The 16,658-nt window shown below is 42.2% G+C and overlaps 1 protein-coding gene across 1 annotated transcript in view; it reads left to right on the top strand.

The window, feature by feature from the left end:
- The window catches only part of LOC139416587 (tumor protein p53-inducible protein 11-like), a 121,229-nt gene that overhangs the window by 31,561 nt on the left and 73,010 nt on the right, over positions 1 to 16,658 (top strand). The window lies entirely within an intron of this gene.

Raw genomic sequence — 16,658 nt, 5'->3', positions numbered from 1 at the left:
ATGGGATAGTGCAGTGTGATGGCGATTGCATTGTCAGTGGACCTATTGGGGAGGTAAGCAAATTGGAGTGGGTCTAGGGTATCAAGTCAGGTGGACGTGATATGATCCTTGACTAGTTTCTCAAAACACTTCATGATGACAGAAGTGAGTGCAATGGGGTGATAGTCATTTAGTTCAGTTACCTTGGCCACCATCGTTTCTGTTCCCAAGGAGGCTATCTTGAAGCATGTGGGGACAACTGACTGGGATAGGGATTGGTTGAATATGTCCGTAAACACACCAGCCAGCTGGTGTCCAATAGTTCTTTCCGACTGTATATAATAACACTTGAGATTTTCTAGGCTAACAATGTAAGAAATAATACATAATAAAGAAATTACTGCATAGTTTAAGAACCTGAAGCGAGGCGACCATCTCTGTCGCGCCATCGGTGTGCGTGCTTGCTAATGTTAGTATCTTTGAAAATAACTTTTGCGTCTGAAACATTGTTGCATTTAAAGTGGAACTGACAGCATTTGAGCATCATTAAATCTGATTCAAATCTGTTCGTATACACCCCCAGGAAGAATGACACTGTTTCAAACCTTTTCTGACAAGCGACCACTTAGATATGGTCACTTTCTCGTTTTCATGAATCCCTAGAATATTTGGGAATTATGTGTAGCCTTTCTGAAAATTCTATAGAATTATAGAGTGGGAAAGCGGCCATGCATTTGAACAATTAATAGACACTGCAGCAAATAAAACCGAATAAAAACATCTGTCTTGTTCAGGACTGGCCTCTACACAGACGCGCTATAGCCAATCATAGTTTCAGTAGGCCTTTATACGAACAAGCCTTTTGCCACATGGGCCTGCCATCATTCACTGAACTGGATTTGTGTTTACAGGCAGTTGCAACAGCACGACTTTAGATCATTAGAACGTATTCGCCAAAAGCCACCAAAATACACCTGAATGGATTTCTGCAAATATGTAAATACCACGGGAGTCCTCTCACATTTGAGAACTTTGCATTCCTATTGATCAAACAACCATGAAAAGGTAGGCTTTCCCTCCCTAAGTTATGCACATCAACAACTGTTTGCCAGAGCAAGATGAGCAAAAATCTAACGAAGGAACATTAGATTAAGACTCAACTTTTGCAGCTAGTTGGCCGTCAAAACACTGATAAACGATGGGGAATTGTAGCCTCCTCATCCATTTGCAGCTTGCCTGCAAATGCATGCTTGTCCCAACCAAGCACCCAAGCTAACTGGTTAAAGTTGGCTTGCTAGCTACTTCCAGGCACAAATGAGAGTACATTTCACTCTGACCATTTTACTCGCCGTTGCAGCGCTGGTTAGGCTGTTTACATGTAATCTAGAGCATTCCTGACTAAATATAACTTTTTTTGGTCTACGTTTATTGACACCGGTCATATTCAGCGGGCGTTGTGCGTTCATAAACGCAAGAGATAAGCTAACTGGATAAGTCGTTCAAGTTCTTGCTAGCTAACCATATGACACCTGCATTTCTAGCTGTGCATAGCCACCGAGGTGAAAAAAAACAGTCACTCAACCACTCCTCCAATAACATGACATGACACCTATTGAAACCGAAACATTCTGCATACTGAATGGAGGCAGCAAACAATGTAACAGGCCAGCTGTGATTTTACAACCTGATAGCAAATAAATTGGACTACCAAGAAATGTATTGGTGAATTATATTAATTATGCATTGAACTGCATCCATCTATTCTGCCAACAATGCCTTAGTTGTAGTCATGGAATGTTGAGTCAAATTTAACATATTTTGAAAGTTGGTTTTGTAGCATCATCTGGGAATTGTATATTTTTGACTGATATTATGGTCTGTTTGTTTTATATCTGCAATGAAGTTAAAATGCTGTCAGTTCCACTTTAAACTAGGTCACTGGTTACTTTGTGTGCTTAACGTAAAATATAGTCCTATAGTCTGTTCTGAACTTTGACTGTGAAGAGGCCTCTTGTGGCATGTCTTGTGGGGTATGCACGGGTGTCCGAGCTGCATGCCAGTAGTTTAGACAGACAGCTCGGTGCATTCAACATGTCAATACCTCTCATAAATTAAAGTAGTGATGAAGTCAATCTCTCTTCCACTTTCAGCCAGGATAGATTGACATGCATATTATTAATATTAGCTCTCTGTGTCCATCCAAGGTCTAGCCGTGCTGCCCTGTTCTGAGCCAATTGCAATTTTCCTTTTTTGTGGCACCTGACCACACGACTGAACAGTAGTCAAGTTGCTACAAAACTAGGGCCTGTAGGACCTGCCTTGTTGATAGTGTTGTTAAGAAGGCAGAGCATTGCTTTATTATGGACAGACTTCTCCCCATCTTAGCTACTACTGCATTATGACAAAGTATCCAAGATGGCGTAGCAGGCCTTTGTCCTGCCTTTGTCCTGTCGTGTCCCTTGTATATATCGTTTTACATCTTATATCCTTTAAAATATTTTGCTAAACCAACATCTAAATACTCTCCTGCAACTTGCCTCACCCAATGTGATCTGCTTTCTTTTCCCTAAAGTATTTATATTTACTTCGGATCTGGAATCCCTCAACTGAAGCTAGCCAGCTAACTACCAGCTATCAGTCAGCAAACCATTGCTAGCGGTCATCAGCTAACCTTCAGCTCGGAAAGCTCTAGTCAGTTTGAACAACGTGACTCTAGAGCATAACGGACCTGTTATTTTTATCCCCGGATTCCTACCGCAAACTGACCATTTTCATCTGGATCTTCACAACTAGCTAACTGCAATCCCGGATGACTACTCCTGGCTAGCGTTTCCATCCCAGAGCAAGCACAAATTAGCTTGAAGCTAGCCCAGCCAGGGCTCCTGGGCTACAATATCCGGACCCCTTCTACAGCCGGTACGGGGCATGGAACCCCGCAAATCCCATACGACTGGAATACCGACATAATCTCCCTGAGGACTCCCAACAGGCCCCTCAGGCGCGACGCCCGCTGAAGGCCCATTATGCTAACCAGCTAGGCCTGCTAGCTACCTAGAGCTACTTGGAACCCTACTAATTCCACGACTGGTCTATCGACGTCACTGCACTAAGAGGCAAAAACAGACTTACCCCCATTGCGACGTCCCCCTGGCTAACAGGCTAACTTTCTAGCCCCTGATATCTGCTTGCTTGCTAACCCGGTCGGCTAACTGCTAGCTTGCCTGCCCGGTCTGCTAACTGCTAGCCCCTGCTAACTGCTTGCTAACCCGGCCTGCTAACTGCTATCTTACCTGCCCGGTCTGTCACTGCTAGCCCATGCTAATTGCTTGCTTGCTAAGCCGGCCTGCTAACTGCTAGCTTGCCCCAGTCTACTAGCTGCTAGCTTGTTAGCATCGGCCTGCTAACTGTCTGAATCGCTGTGTCCCCAGCCAGCCCAACCACTCACTGGACCCATATGTTCACTTGGCTACGCATGCCTTGTCCATTACTGTCCTGGTTAGTGATTACTGTCTTATTTCACTGTAGAGCCTCTAGCCCTGCTCAATATGCCTTAACCAACCATGTTTTTTAATTATTTTTTTTATTCATAATACAAAAATCAAACATGTCTAGCAAACCAAACACAGGTATTAACAATGCTCAAACATACAAAAAATATAAATAAAATACAAAAAAGAAACAATTGAAGTGCAATTATATTCACTCTGAAATTATCTTATTATAATGATTCATGAAGATGTTATTATTTGTGTTATTCTCTAGGGTTAGTGTTTTAATAAGATAATTAAATTCAATCAGAAAAATTGATAATTTTGGTATAGAATTTTGGAATTTTTGTTTGTGTATAAAGTATTTGGCAACAAGAATCAAAAAATAATTTCAGTGGTTTTGTTATCATTGCAATAGTAACATATATCTTTTATGTTAAAATTATAGGCAGTGTTCATAATTGTAAATAAGTACTTTGCAAGGTTTTCCCAAAGTTCGGACACAAATTTACATTCAAAGAACAAGTGAGACAGATTCTCACCTTTTTCACAGAAAACGCATATATCATCAATAGCAACAAATGTGGACATCATAGAATTACATGGATATATCTTATGCAAAATGTTGAAGTGCACTTCCTTAACTTTGGTATACAGTATTTGTAAGGTCTTAATCATGCATTTTTCCAGACAATGTCAGGAATAAGCATGTTCCAGAAAAACTTTCCTCTCGGTGTAAGTTGGTTTTGTGAATGAAGAATGTGTCTTATATATTTCTCAAGTAAGCCCACGCCTTCCAATCTGAGTTCTGGATACACTTTGTGATCATTCCCAAAATGACTTTTCATAAGTGTAGTTAGACCACTGGGAATGGCTTTGATCACAGAAATAAACTCTCTGAAAGGTATTGGAAACTCTTTCAAAGTTCTAAATTGTTCATATGAGAGAATATTACCCTTGTTGTCGACAAAGTCAATGCTCCTTTCATGCCAGCTGGGGTAGAACAATGACTTATTCCTTACAGTTATGTCTGAATTATTCCACAAAAGAGCTTTATGAGGGGAAAAATTGTGCAGGAAACATATTTTCCAGGCCAGTAAAGCGTGTTGAAACCTAGCCAATTTAGCAGGTAATCTTTCAGGAATATAATTACATTTCAGTAAAAATTGAAGACCTCACAATTTATTAAACATTATTTAGGAATTAAATACCATATTGAATCAGTATCGAGCAAACATTTTTTCAACCAGTTTATCTTGAAAGTGGTTGTCAACAAAGTCCAACACTTTTAGACTGCCTTCAACTCTTTGGTTAGAAAGGACATATTTTTTTAGTTTGAGGCTTATTTTTCCAGATGAAGTCAAGAAAGGTCTTATTGATCTCTTTACAAGTAGCTGGATTTACACATAACGATAATGAGGGGTACACAAAACGAGACAGTCCCTCTGCCTTGGACAGAAGTACTCTCCCAAGTATAGAAAGATCTCTTTGTAGCCAATTATTAAATATATTTTTAGTTCTCTTAATTTTAGGAGAGAAACTCAAATGTTGTCTGACTAAGTGTTTTTTTTGACAGATGTATTCCTAAATATTTAACACAGTCCTTTACAGGTATATTTTCAATTTCTTTATCATCAGAGTCAAATAGACATAAAATGTCACATTTAGAAACATTCAGTTTTTATCCTGATGCAATAGAAAATGCAGTTATAGCATTAAGGGCATGTGCGACCTGGTCTTTGTCTCTTAAGAAAAGAGTAGTATCATCAGCCAGTTGGGAAATTTTGATTTCTTTGTTAAAAATGGTTAAGCCATACACATTTGCATCATTCAGAATATTTAGAGATAGAAGTTCCACAACCAAAATGAATAAAAATGGCAAAATTGGGCATCCCTGTCGTACACTTCTGTTGATACTAAATATTTTGAAAGTATTAAGGTTTAGTAGCACAGAACTATTTATATCTTTGTAAAACATGCAAATTACTTTCATAAAATGTTTGAGACCTAAAGAGAAATTCATGTTCAATTGTGTCAAAGGCTTTACAGAAGTCCAGAAATAGGACAACCGCATCTGAATAATCTATAAGGTCCAAGACTAAACAAATGTTAGAGCGTATGTGACGGCCCTTCATAAATCCTGTTTGAGGCTCATTTATAATGGTATCTATTCCTTTCTTTAATCTTTTGGCATAAAGCAGAGCAATCAATTTGTAATCAGTATTTAATAAAGTAATTGGTCTCCAATTGTCAATGAGAGAAGGGTCTTTATCAGGCTTCGGAATCAGTGAAATAAGGCCCTGTTTCATAGTGGAGACCATTTCCCCTTTTTTAATGCTATCTTGTAACATATTGAAAACCAACCATGTTGTTCCACCTCTTACATATGCGGTGACATCACCTGGTTTAAACATGTCTAAAGACTATATCTCTCTCTTCATTACTCAATGCTTAGGTTTACCTCCAATGTACTCACATCCTACCTTACCTTTGTCTGAACACTATGCCTTGAATCTATGCTATCATGCCCAGAAACCTGCTCCTTTTACTCTCTGTTCTGAACGTGCTCGACGGCCAGTTCGTATAGTTTTTATCCATACCCTTATCCTACTTCTCCTCTGTTCCTCTGGTGATGTGGAGGTTAATCCAGGTCCTGCAATGCCTAGCTCCACTCCCACCCCACAGGTGCTCTCATTTTTTGACTTCTGTAAAATTAAAAGCCTTGGTTTCATGCATGTTAACATTAGAAGCCTACTCCCTAAGTTTGTTTTACTCACTGATTTAGCACACTCTGCCAACCCAGATGTCTTAGCCATGTCTGAATCCTGGCTTAGGAAAACCACCAAAAACCTTAATTCCCACTCCTAACTATAATGTTTTCCGCCAAGATAGAACTGCCAAAGGGGGCTGTGTTGCAATCTACTGCAGAGAGAGCCTGCAGAGTTCTGTATTACTATCTAAGTCTGTACCCAAACAATTTGAGCTTCTACTTCTAAAAATTCACCTTTCCAGAAACAAGTCTCTCACTGTTGCTGCTTGCTATAGACCTCCCTCTGCCCCCAGCTGTGCCCTCGATACCATATGTGAATCGATTGCCCCCCATCTATCTTCTGAGCTCGTGCTACTAGGTGACCTAAACTGGGACATGCCGGCCATCCCGGCCACCCCAGCCATCCTACAATCTAAGCTTGATGCCCTCAATCTCACACAAATGATCAATGAACCTACCAGGTTCCACCCCAAATCAGTAAACACAGGCACCCTCATAAATGTCATCCTAACAAACTCGCCCTCCAAATACACCTCTGCTGTTTTCAATCAAGATCTCCGCGATCACTGCCTCATTGCCTGCATCCGTAATGGGTCTGCAACCAAACGACCACCCCTCATCACTGTCAAACGCTCCCTGAAACATTTCTGCGAGCAGGCCTTTCTAATCGACCTGGCCGGGGTATCCTGGAATGATATTGACCTCATCCCGTCAGTAGATTATGCCTGGCTATTCTTTAAAAGTGCCTTCCTCACCATCTTAAATAAGCATGCCCCTCTCAAAAAATGTAGAACTAGGAATAGATATAGTCCTTGGTTCACTCCAGACCTGTCTGCCCTTGACCAGCACAAAAACATCCTGTGGCGTTCTGCATTAGCATCGAATAGCCCCCGTGATATGCATCTAGAAAAGCTGATCTGACAATCTGGAGCCTCTCTTTCTAAAAATATCTGCCGAAATTGTTGCAACCCCTATTTACTAGCCTGTTCAACCTCTCTTTCGTATCGTCTGAGATTCCCAAAGATTGGAAAGCTGCCGCGGTCATCCCCCTCTTCAAAGGGGGTGACACTCTAAACCCGAACTGCTACAGACCTATATCTATCCTACCCGGTCTTTCTAAGGTCTTCGAAAGCCAAGTTAACAAACAGATGACTGACCATTTCGAATCCCACCATACCTTCTCCGCTATGCAATCTTGTTTCAGAGTTGGTCATGGGTGCACCTCAGCCACGCTCAAGGTTCTAAACGACAGCATAAACGCCATCAATAAGAGACATTACTGTCCAGCCGTATTCATCGACCTGGCCAAGGCTTTCGACTCTGTCAATCACAACATTCTTATTGGCATACTCGACAGCCTTGGATTATCAAATGATTGCCTTGCCTGGTTTACCAACTACTTCTCTGAGAGTTCAGTGTGTTAAATCGGAGGGACTGTTGTCCGGTCCTCTGACAGTCTCTATGGGTGTGCCACAGGGTTCAATTCTCGGGCCGACTCTCTTTTCTGTATACATCAATGATGTTGCTCTTGCTGCTGGTGATTCTCGGATCCACCTCTACGCAGACGACGCCATTCTGTATACTTCTGGCCCCTCCTAGGACACTGTTAACTAACCTCCAGACGAGCTTCAATGCCATACAACTCTCCTTCCGTGGCCTCCAACTGCTCTTAAACGCAAATAAAACTAAATGCATGCTATTCAATCGATCACTGCCCGCACCTGCCCGCCCGTCCAGCATCACTACTCTGGACGGCTCTGATAACTACCTGGGTGTCTCGTTAGACTGTAAACTCTCCTTCCAGTCTCACATTAAGCATCTCCAATCCAAAATTAAATCTAGAATCGGCGTCCTATATCGCAACAAAGCATCCTTCACTCATGCTGCCAAACATACCCTCGTAAAACTGACCATCCTACCGACCCTCGACTTCGGTGATGTAATCTATAAAATAGCCTCCAACACTCTACTCAACAAACTGGATGCAGTCTATCAGAGTGCCATCTGTTTTGTCACCAAAACCCCATACACTACCCACCATTGTGACCTGTATGCTCTCGTTGGTTGGCCCTCACTTCATACTCATCGCCAAATCCACTGGCTACAGGTTATCTCCAAGTCTCTGCTAGGTAAAGCCCTGCCTCATCTCAGCTCACTGGTCACCCATAGCAGCACCCACTCGTAGCACGCGCTCCAGCAGATATATCTCACTGGTCACCCCCAAAGCCAATTCCTCCTTTGGTTGTCTTTCCTTCCAGTTCTCTGCTGCCCATGACTGGAACGAATTGCAAAAATCTCTGAAGCTGGAGACTCACATCTCCCTCACTAGCTTTAAGCACCAGCTGTCAGAGCAGCTTACAGTTCACTGCACCTGTGCATAGCCCATCTGTAAACAGCCCATCTATCTTCCTACCTCATCCCCATACTGGTATTTTTATTTATTTATTTTGCTCCTTTGCACCCCAGTATCTCTACCTGCACATTCATCTTCTGCCATTCTATCATTCCAGTGTTTAATTGCTATATTGTAATTACTTCGCCACCATGGCCTATTTATTTCCTTAACTTACCTCATTTACACTCACTGTATATAGACTTTTTGTTTTCTTTTGTTCTACTGTATTATTGACTGTTTTCTTTATTCCATGTGTAACTCTGTGTTGTATGTGTCAAATTGCTACGCTTTATCTTGGCCAGGTCGCAGTTGCAAATTAGAACTTGTTCTCAACTAGCCTACCTGGTTAAATAAAGGTGAAATAAAAAATACAAAAATCTATATATTTTGACCATGACAGTTTACAATCTAGGGTTACTCCAAGCAGTTTAGTAATCTCAATTTGCTCAATGTCCACATTTATTTATTACAAGATTTAGTTGAGGTTTAGGGTTTAGTGAGTGTTTTCTTCCAAATACAATGCTTTTTGTTTTAGAAATATTTAGGACCAACTTATTCCTTGAAACTCCCTCTCTGAAACTAACTGCAGCTCTTTGTTGAGTGTTGCAATAATTTCAGTCGCTGTAGTAGCTGACGTGTATAGTGTTGAGTCATCTGCATACATGGACACTCTGGCTTTTCTCAGTCATTGGTATGTCGTTAGTAAAAAAAAATCAAGGGTCCTAAACAGTAAAAAAAATCAAGGGTCCTAAACAGCTACCATGGTGAATTCCTGATTCTAACTGGATTATATTTGAGAGGCTTCCATTAAAGAACACCCTCTGTGTTCTGTTAGACAAGTAACTCTATCCACATTATAGCAGGGGGTGTATGAAAAAACTTGAAATCGGCCCTAATTAATTGGCCTTTCCGATGAATCAGTCGACCTCTAGTCGTGGCTTGCTTAGATGAGATTAGGAGTGAAAGGAGGTGTTGTTCAACAGGGGTTGCTGAGCTGATTGGAGTTGGACGTGGGGGATAGAGTTGAGGTTTGAGGTGACGATTGGGGATGGAAGCCATTGTTCAATTCCAACTGATTGGATTCCCTGGGGTTTGAGAACCTGCAGGAATACCAGTGGACTCACAGCTTGTTGTCTAACCCTTCCCACTTCACTCTCTCTTCACCTCATTTACTTTCCTTTCATCCGCTTTCCCAATCTCCCTCCTCTCCTTCCCCACACTCCCCCCCACTCCTTTACCATCGGGGTGCTCATCTTTGTGTTAAACCAAGTGAATTCCTCCCCTCCCCTCCCCATTTCCATCTAAAAGGACCCATGAGCACCAACATTGGAAGTTCAGAGGAGCTTATCCAATTGTGTGTCAAATGAAAGCTAAGCAAAAAAAATAGGGCATAAGTAATGGCTTTGATTTCTAGTCAAACAGATGGAAATGGGGTCTTAGAAAACATTTACCATAGTCTTAAGGTATTATAAATGCATCAAAGCACAATGTTGAAGACCCCTGCCAACTAATATCAACACTTATATTTAGTTTTGGGGAAATGATTTGCCTTGTGCCAAGTAATTCCATTACCAAAAACCTATCTTTAAGATATTTTCTGAGGAAGATAATGAAAGTTCACCAAATCAGTAACGGAATGCACTTAAATTGGCAACAATGGTTAATCATAGTAGTCACAAACCAAAGTTGGGTCACCTGCTACTGTCCTCCCTGCCACTGGCTTACTATTATGTTCAGCTCATAACTGTTTTCTTTCTCTTTCTGTTGTCTGGTGGTCAAAGCGCGAGTGTGAAAACAGTCTGGACAACCCCTCCTCTCTCTCTGACTCGCTCTTCTCTCTCTCAGTTAATATTACCTCTCCGGCTCTTACGACACCTAGGGATGAGTAGACTTGGGCATTATCCAGATTGTCATACCGATATGTGGTAATACTGGCACTGAACACAAGGGGTGCTATTTTCAAATCCCACTGAGCCTCTGTAATCCAAAGGTTAGTAATGCTAACAAGTAAATGTAAAATCCTATACTGAAGGCTAGCTACATGCTAATGAGCTCTTTGCGAACATTTTATACAGTCTGAAACTATATACTGAAAAAAAATATAAATGCAACACATAAAGTGGGGACAATAAAAGGCCACTTCAAAATATGCAGTTTTGTCACAACATAATAACACAGATGTCTCAAGTTATTATATATTTCTGTTTTTCCACCCAATTTCATGGTAGTTAGTCTTGTCTGCAACTCCCATACGGACTTGGGAGAGGTGAAGGTCGAGAGCCGTGCGTCCTCCGAAACACAACCCAGCCAAGCCGCACTGCTTCTTGACACAATGCCCACTTAACCCAGAAGCCAGCCACACCAATGTAACGGAGAAAACACCGTACACCTGGCGACCGTGTCAGCGTGCACTGCGCCCGGCCCGTCACAGGAGTCACTAGTGCGCGATGGGACAAGGACTCCAACAGGCAGCCAAATTACTAGCTTGTGGCTCAGTAAATCTGTGTATAAACATAATAATTTGTGTGCAGGTAGATAACTCCTCCTTTATTCATCCCTCTTCATCAAATCAAATTTTACTTGTCACATATGCCGAATACAACAAGTGAAATGGTTACTTGCAAGCCCTGAACCAACAATGCAGTTTTAAGAAAATACCCTTTAAAACAAAGAAAATAATAATAATTAAAGAGCAGCAGTAAATAACAATAGCGGGGCTATATATAGGGGGTACCGGTACAGAGTCTGTGCGGAGGCACTGGCTTCAAGGTAATTATGTACATGCAGGTAGGGTTATTAAAGTGGCAATGCATAGATAATAACAGAGTAGCAGCAGTGTGGTGGGAGGGGGGAGGGTTGCAAATAGTCTGGGTAGCCATTTGATTAGCTGTTCAGGAGTCTAATGGCTTGGGGTAGGAAGCTGTTTAGAAGCCTCTCTTGGACATAGACTTGGTGCTCCGGTACTGCTTGCTGTGCGGTAGCAGAGAGAACAGTCTATGACTAGGGTGGCTGGAGTCTGACAATTTTTAGGGCCATCCTCTGACACCACCTGGTATAGAGTTCTGCACTGCCAAAGCCCTGCCAGAGCCCTGCAAAATGACCTCCAGCAGGCCACAAATGTGCATGTGTCTGCTCAAACGGTCAGAAATAGACTCAATGAGGGTGGTATGAGGCCCCGACGTCCACAGGTGAGGGTTGTGCTTACACTGTGCAGGACGTTTGGCATTTGCCAAAGAACACCAAGATTGGTAAATTCGCCACTGGCGCCCTGTGCTCTTCACAGATGAAAGCAGGTTCACACTGAGCACATGTGACAGACGTGACAGTCTGGAGACGCCGTGGAGAATGTTCTGCTGCCTGCAGCATGACCGGTTTGGCGGTGGGTCAGTGGGGTGGTATTTCTTTGGGGGGCCGCACAGCCCTCCATGTGCTCACCAGAGGTAGCCTGACTGCCATTAGGTACCGAGATGAGATCCTCAGACCCCTTGTGAGACCATATGCTGGTGCGGTTGGCCCTGGGTTCCTCCTAACGCAAGACAATGCTAGACCTCATTTGGCTGGAGTGTGTCAGCAGTTCCTGCAAGAGGAAGGCATTGATGCTATGGACTGGCCCGCCCGTTCCCCAGACCTGAATCCAATTGAGCACATCTGGGACATCATGTCTCGCTCCATCCACCAACGCCACGTTGCACCACAGACTGTCCAGGAGTTGGCGGATGCTGTAGTCCAGGTCTGGGAGGAGATCCCTCAGGAGACCATCCGCCACCTCATCAGGAGCATGCCCAGGCATTGTAGGGAGGTCATACAGGCAAGTATTTAATAAGAATATTTCATTCTTTCAGATCTAGGATGTGTTATTTTAGTGTTCCCTTTATTTTTTTGAGCAGTGTATATGGATGAGTGATGGCTAAACAGCATAGGCAAGACGCAGTAGATGGTATTACAGTATATACATTTGAGATGAGTTGTGTAGGTTATGTAAACCTTGTAAAATAAAAATATCTTTATTTAACTAGGCAAGTCAGTTAAGAACAAATTCTTATTTTCAATGACAGCCTAGGAACAGTGGGTTAACTGCCTGTTCGGGGGCAGAACGACATTTGTACCTTGTCAGCTCTGGGATTTGAACTTGCAACCTTCCGGTTACTAGTCCAACGCTCTTAACCACTAGGCTACCCTGCTGCCCCAAGGGTGTATAGTTTAAAGTGACTTGTGATACATGTATTACATCCAATGTTTAATTATTAAAGTGGCTAGAGATTGAGTCAGTATGTTGGCAGAAGCACACTCAATGTTAGTGATGGCTGTTTAACTCCTTGACGCTACCCATCCCTTTAGTTGGATCATTTTCGTCAGCAACCGCTGAATAGCATAGCGCAACAGTCAAATAATATTACAAAAAAATATTAATATTCATGAAATCACAAGTGCAATATTGCAAAACACAGTTTAGCCTTTTGTTAGTCCACCTGTCATCTCAGATTATGAAATTATGCTTTACAGCGAAAGCAATCAAAGCGTTTAAGTTTATCGATAGCATAACATGTAGATTAAGCATTAAGTAGCTAGGTCACTAAAAGCAATCAAATTAATAGTTTACCTTTGATCTTCAGATGTTTTCACTCACGAGACTCCCAGTTACACAACAAATGTTCATGTTGTTCCATAAAGATTATTTTTATACCCAAAATACCTCAGTTTATTTGTCGCGTTATGTTCAGAAATCCACAGGAAAGAGCCGTCACGACAACGAAGACGTATATTCCAAATAATATCCATAATGTCCACAGAAACATGTCAAACGTTTTTTATAATCAATCCTCAGGTTGTTTTTAAAATATATAGTCGATAATATATCAAACGGGTGTGTAGGTTTTTCAAAAACACTGGGAGAAACAATGGCCGCTTTACTCAGTAGCGCAAAATTCACTCTGAGAGCCCCCACCTATCCACTTACGCAATGTGATCTTTCATGCTCAATTTTCAAAATAAAAGCCTGAAACTATGTCTAAAGACTGACACCTTTAGGGAAGCCATATAAAAAGGAATCTGGTTGATATCCCTTTAAAGGGAGGATAGGCATGCATAGGAACAGAGAGGTTTCAAAATAAGAGGCACTTCCTGATTGGATTTTCCTCAGGTTTTCGCCTGCAATATCAGTTCTGTTATACTCACAGACAATAGTTTTACAGTTTTGGAAACTTTAGAGTGTTTTCTATCCTAATCTGACAATTATATGCATATTCTAGTTTCTGGGGCTGAGAAATAGGCAGTTTCAAATGGGTACGTTTTTTAGCCAAAAATGAAAATACTGCCACCTACACGCAGAAGGGTTAACAGTCTGATGGCCTTTAGGTAGAAGCTGTTTTTCAGTCTCTTGGTCCCAGTTTTGATGCACCTGTACTGACCTCGCCTTCTGGATTATAGAGGGGTGAACAGGCAGTGGCTTGATGATCTGAGCAGGAATCAGAGTTATGGTCAGATTTTCCAAATGTGTGGAGTAAAGGTGGACTAGAATTTTGTTCCCTCTGGCTGCACATTTAACATGCTGATAGAAATTAGGTAAACCTGATTTAAGTTTCCCTGTATTAAAGTCACCGGTCACTATGAGCGCCGCCTCTGGTTGAGCTGTTTTCCGCTTATTGCGGAATACAGCTCATTTAGTGCGGTTTTAGTGCCAACTTCGCTCTGTTGTGGAATGTAGACAGCTACGAAAAAAACAGATCAAAACTCTCTAGGTAGATCGTGTGGTCTACAGCTTATCATGAGATACTCTACCTTAGGCGAGCAAAGCCTTGAGACTTCCTTAGATATCGTGCATCAGCTGTTGTTCACATAAATGCATAGGCCGCCGCCCCGTGTCTTACCAGAGGCTGCTGTCCCTCTCGCACTCTTTCGTTTCTCTCCCTGTAATAAACCTCAGCTGGGCAATTTGGCTTATGAATGAATCAAACGTTTTTTTGCTTTCACTTACAGATATTTGTGTTGATACACTTTCAATTGGACAAATGAAGCCCCTCTGTATCACTCACAATGCTTTGCTTTATATGTTCTTCAATAGCAAATGGATCCTCTTCATGTGCCAAGCCAAGAGTTCGTTTTTTTTTCTCGTAATTTCCTGTCGGGAAATCATTACTTTAAGAGGAAGAGAACATTAATTTCCCTCTCTTGTTGTTCATTTTCTTTGTCTGTCTGAAACAATTTATTCTTATAGACAAATGGCAGCAGGGAGACCCAGATTGCTTGTCTGGAGGGTGACAATGTTGTCTCTGTCACAATGTTGGTTTGGAGGGTCACACTTGTCTCTGTCATCCCAAAGCGTTGGTCTGGAGGGTGACACGGAGTCTGATCCCCCTTCATTGCTCTGTTCTTATAATAGCCTGGTTCCATTCGGGCCTCAGTTGGACCTCTAGCTCTATTCATTAGCCCTGATCAATAGGATCCCTACAGCATGTCCTGTTCCTCTCATCAATGGTCCTTATGGATAGACGACTGACAAGGAGGCAGGCAGACAAACAGCCAGCCAGCCATCCATAGTCCTTATTCTCTGCATCGAGGGGTCCTCATAATGGACAGATATCCAGACCGGTAGGCAGAAGTGCCGAGCCTTTGTTGCTGCCGGCACAATGTGGATTAGTGAGTGAGGTGTGATATGATACAGATTATAAAAGGTGATTTATGGATGACCAATTTATTTATTTAGTTCGCCAACGTGTTGAACAAGAGTCATGTTCATGTAAGAATGATGTGAATCTCACCTTTTACCTATATTTCACACTAATCCACATTAGGACTCTCTCTGAACTAGGGATGGGCATGAGTAATTGAATGGACGTCAAAACTTTCTTTAACCAGAGATAAAAGTGTCTTGAAGACCACGTTCATTTGCTTGGACTCATGTTCCATTTGTACATGTGCATTTGAAGGGCACAACAAAAAAGAAACCAAGCCAACCATCACAGTTCTCCCTAAATTCCCTTTCCCGTCCATGTCTCACTCACTCAATTGCGCTCCAACCACTCCCTCTGCACACGCGTGCTGAGTTTGCACACAAGCTCCCGTTAGGCCTACAGAAATAAATGTATCTAACTGACGGGATACACAAGCTACATAGTTTTATCACATTCAAAATGCAATGGTTGACTGAAGTAGGAAAATGTGTTCCAACAATGAGCTGCAGTTTTGGAATAAATGCGTCCTGTCTATTTTCCGCTTAGGGTACCTTGTGAACTGCTTTTGCCATTTAGAATTGGTTAGACTAGGCAAAAAATCCCCGTAAACAAAGACAGTGAAATTATGCAAATACTTTAGTTTGTTAAAGACAAGTTTATTGTCATCAGAATCATTCAGCCTAGGCCTACTCACCAAATGTGTTGTGGCAGTAATTCATCTCCATGTAGTATTCAATGTGGAGTTGTTAATCCCATCCCATGTTGACAGTGGAACCTAATTGATCTAGACAGACACTTCTGCCTCCAGAGAGAATGACAGACGGCTCCACTTCAAGGTGTGTGTGTGTGTGTGTGTGTGTTCAAATACTTCCTGACGAGCCGCCACCAGGTAAGGTAGGCAACAGCACATGCTGATCCTCAACACTGTGGCCCTTCAGGGGTGCATGCTTAGTTCCCTCCTGTACTCCCTGTTCACCCACGATTGTGTGGCCAAGCACGACTCCAACACCATCATTACATTTGCTGACGACGCAACAGTAGTGGAGCGGTCGAGTTTCAAGTTCCTTGGTATCCACATCCCCAACAAACTATCATGGTCCAAACACACCAAGACAGTTGTGAAGAGGACATAACAACACCCCTCAGGAGACTGAAAAGATTTGGCATGGGTCCCCAGATCCTCAAAATGTTCTACAGCTGCACCATCGAGAGCATCGGTTGCGTCGCCGCCTGGTAGCGTCAAGTCTAATTCCAAAGGCTCCTCAACAGCTTCCACCCCCAAGCCATAAGATTGCTGAACAATTAATCAAATGCCACCCCCCTGTTTTTACACTGCTGCTACTCGCCATTTATTA

This window comes from Oncorhynchus clarkii, chromosome 1, assembly GCF_045791955.1.
Source record: "Oncorhynchus clarkii lewisi isolate Uvic-CL-2024 chromosome 1, UVic_Ocla_1.0, whole genome shotgun sequence".
NCBI classification, from domain to species: domain Eukaryota; kingdom Metazoa; phylum Chordata; class Actinopteri; order Salmoniformes; family Salmonidae; genus Oncorhynchus; species Oncorhynchus clarkii.
The sequence above is the reverse complement of the archived record's forward strand: the minus strand, read 5'-3'. Positions and strand labels throughout refer to the sequence as shown.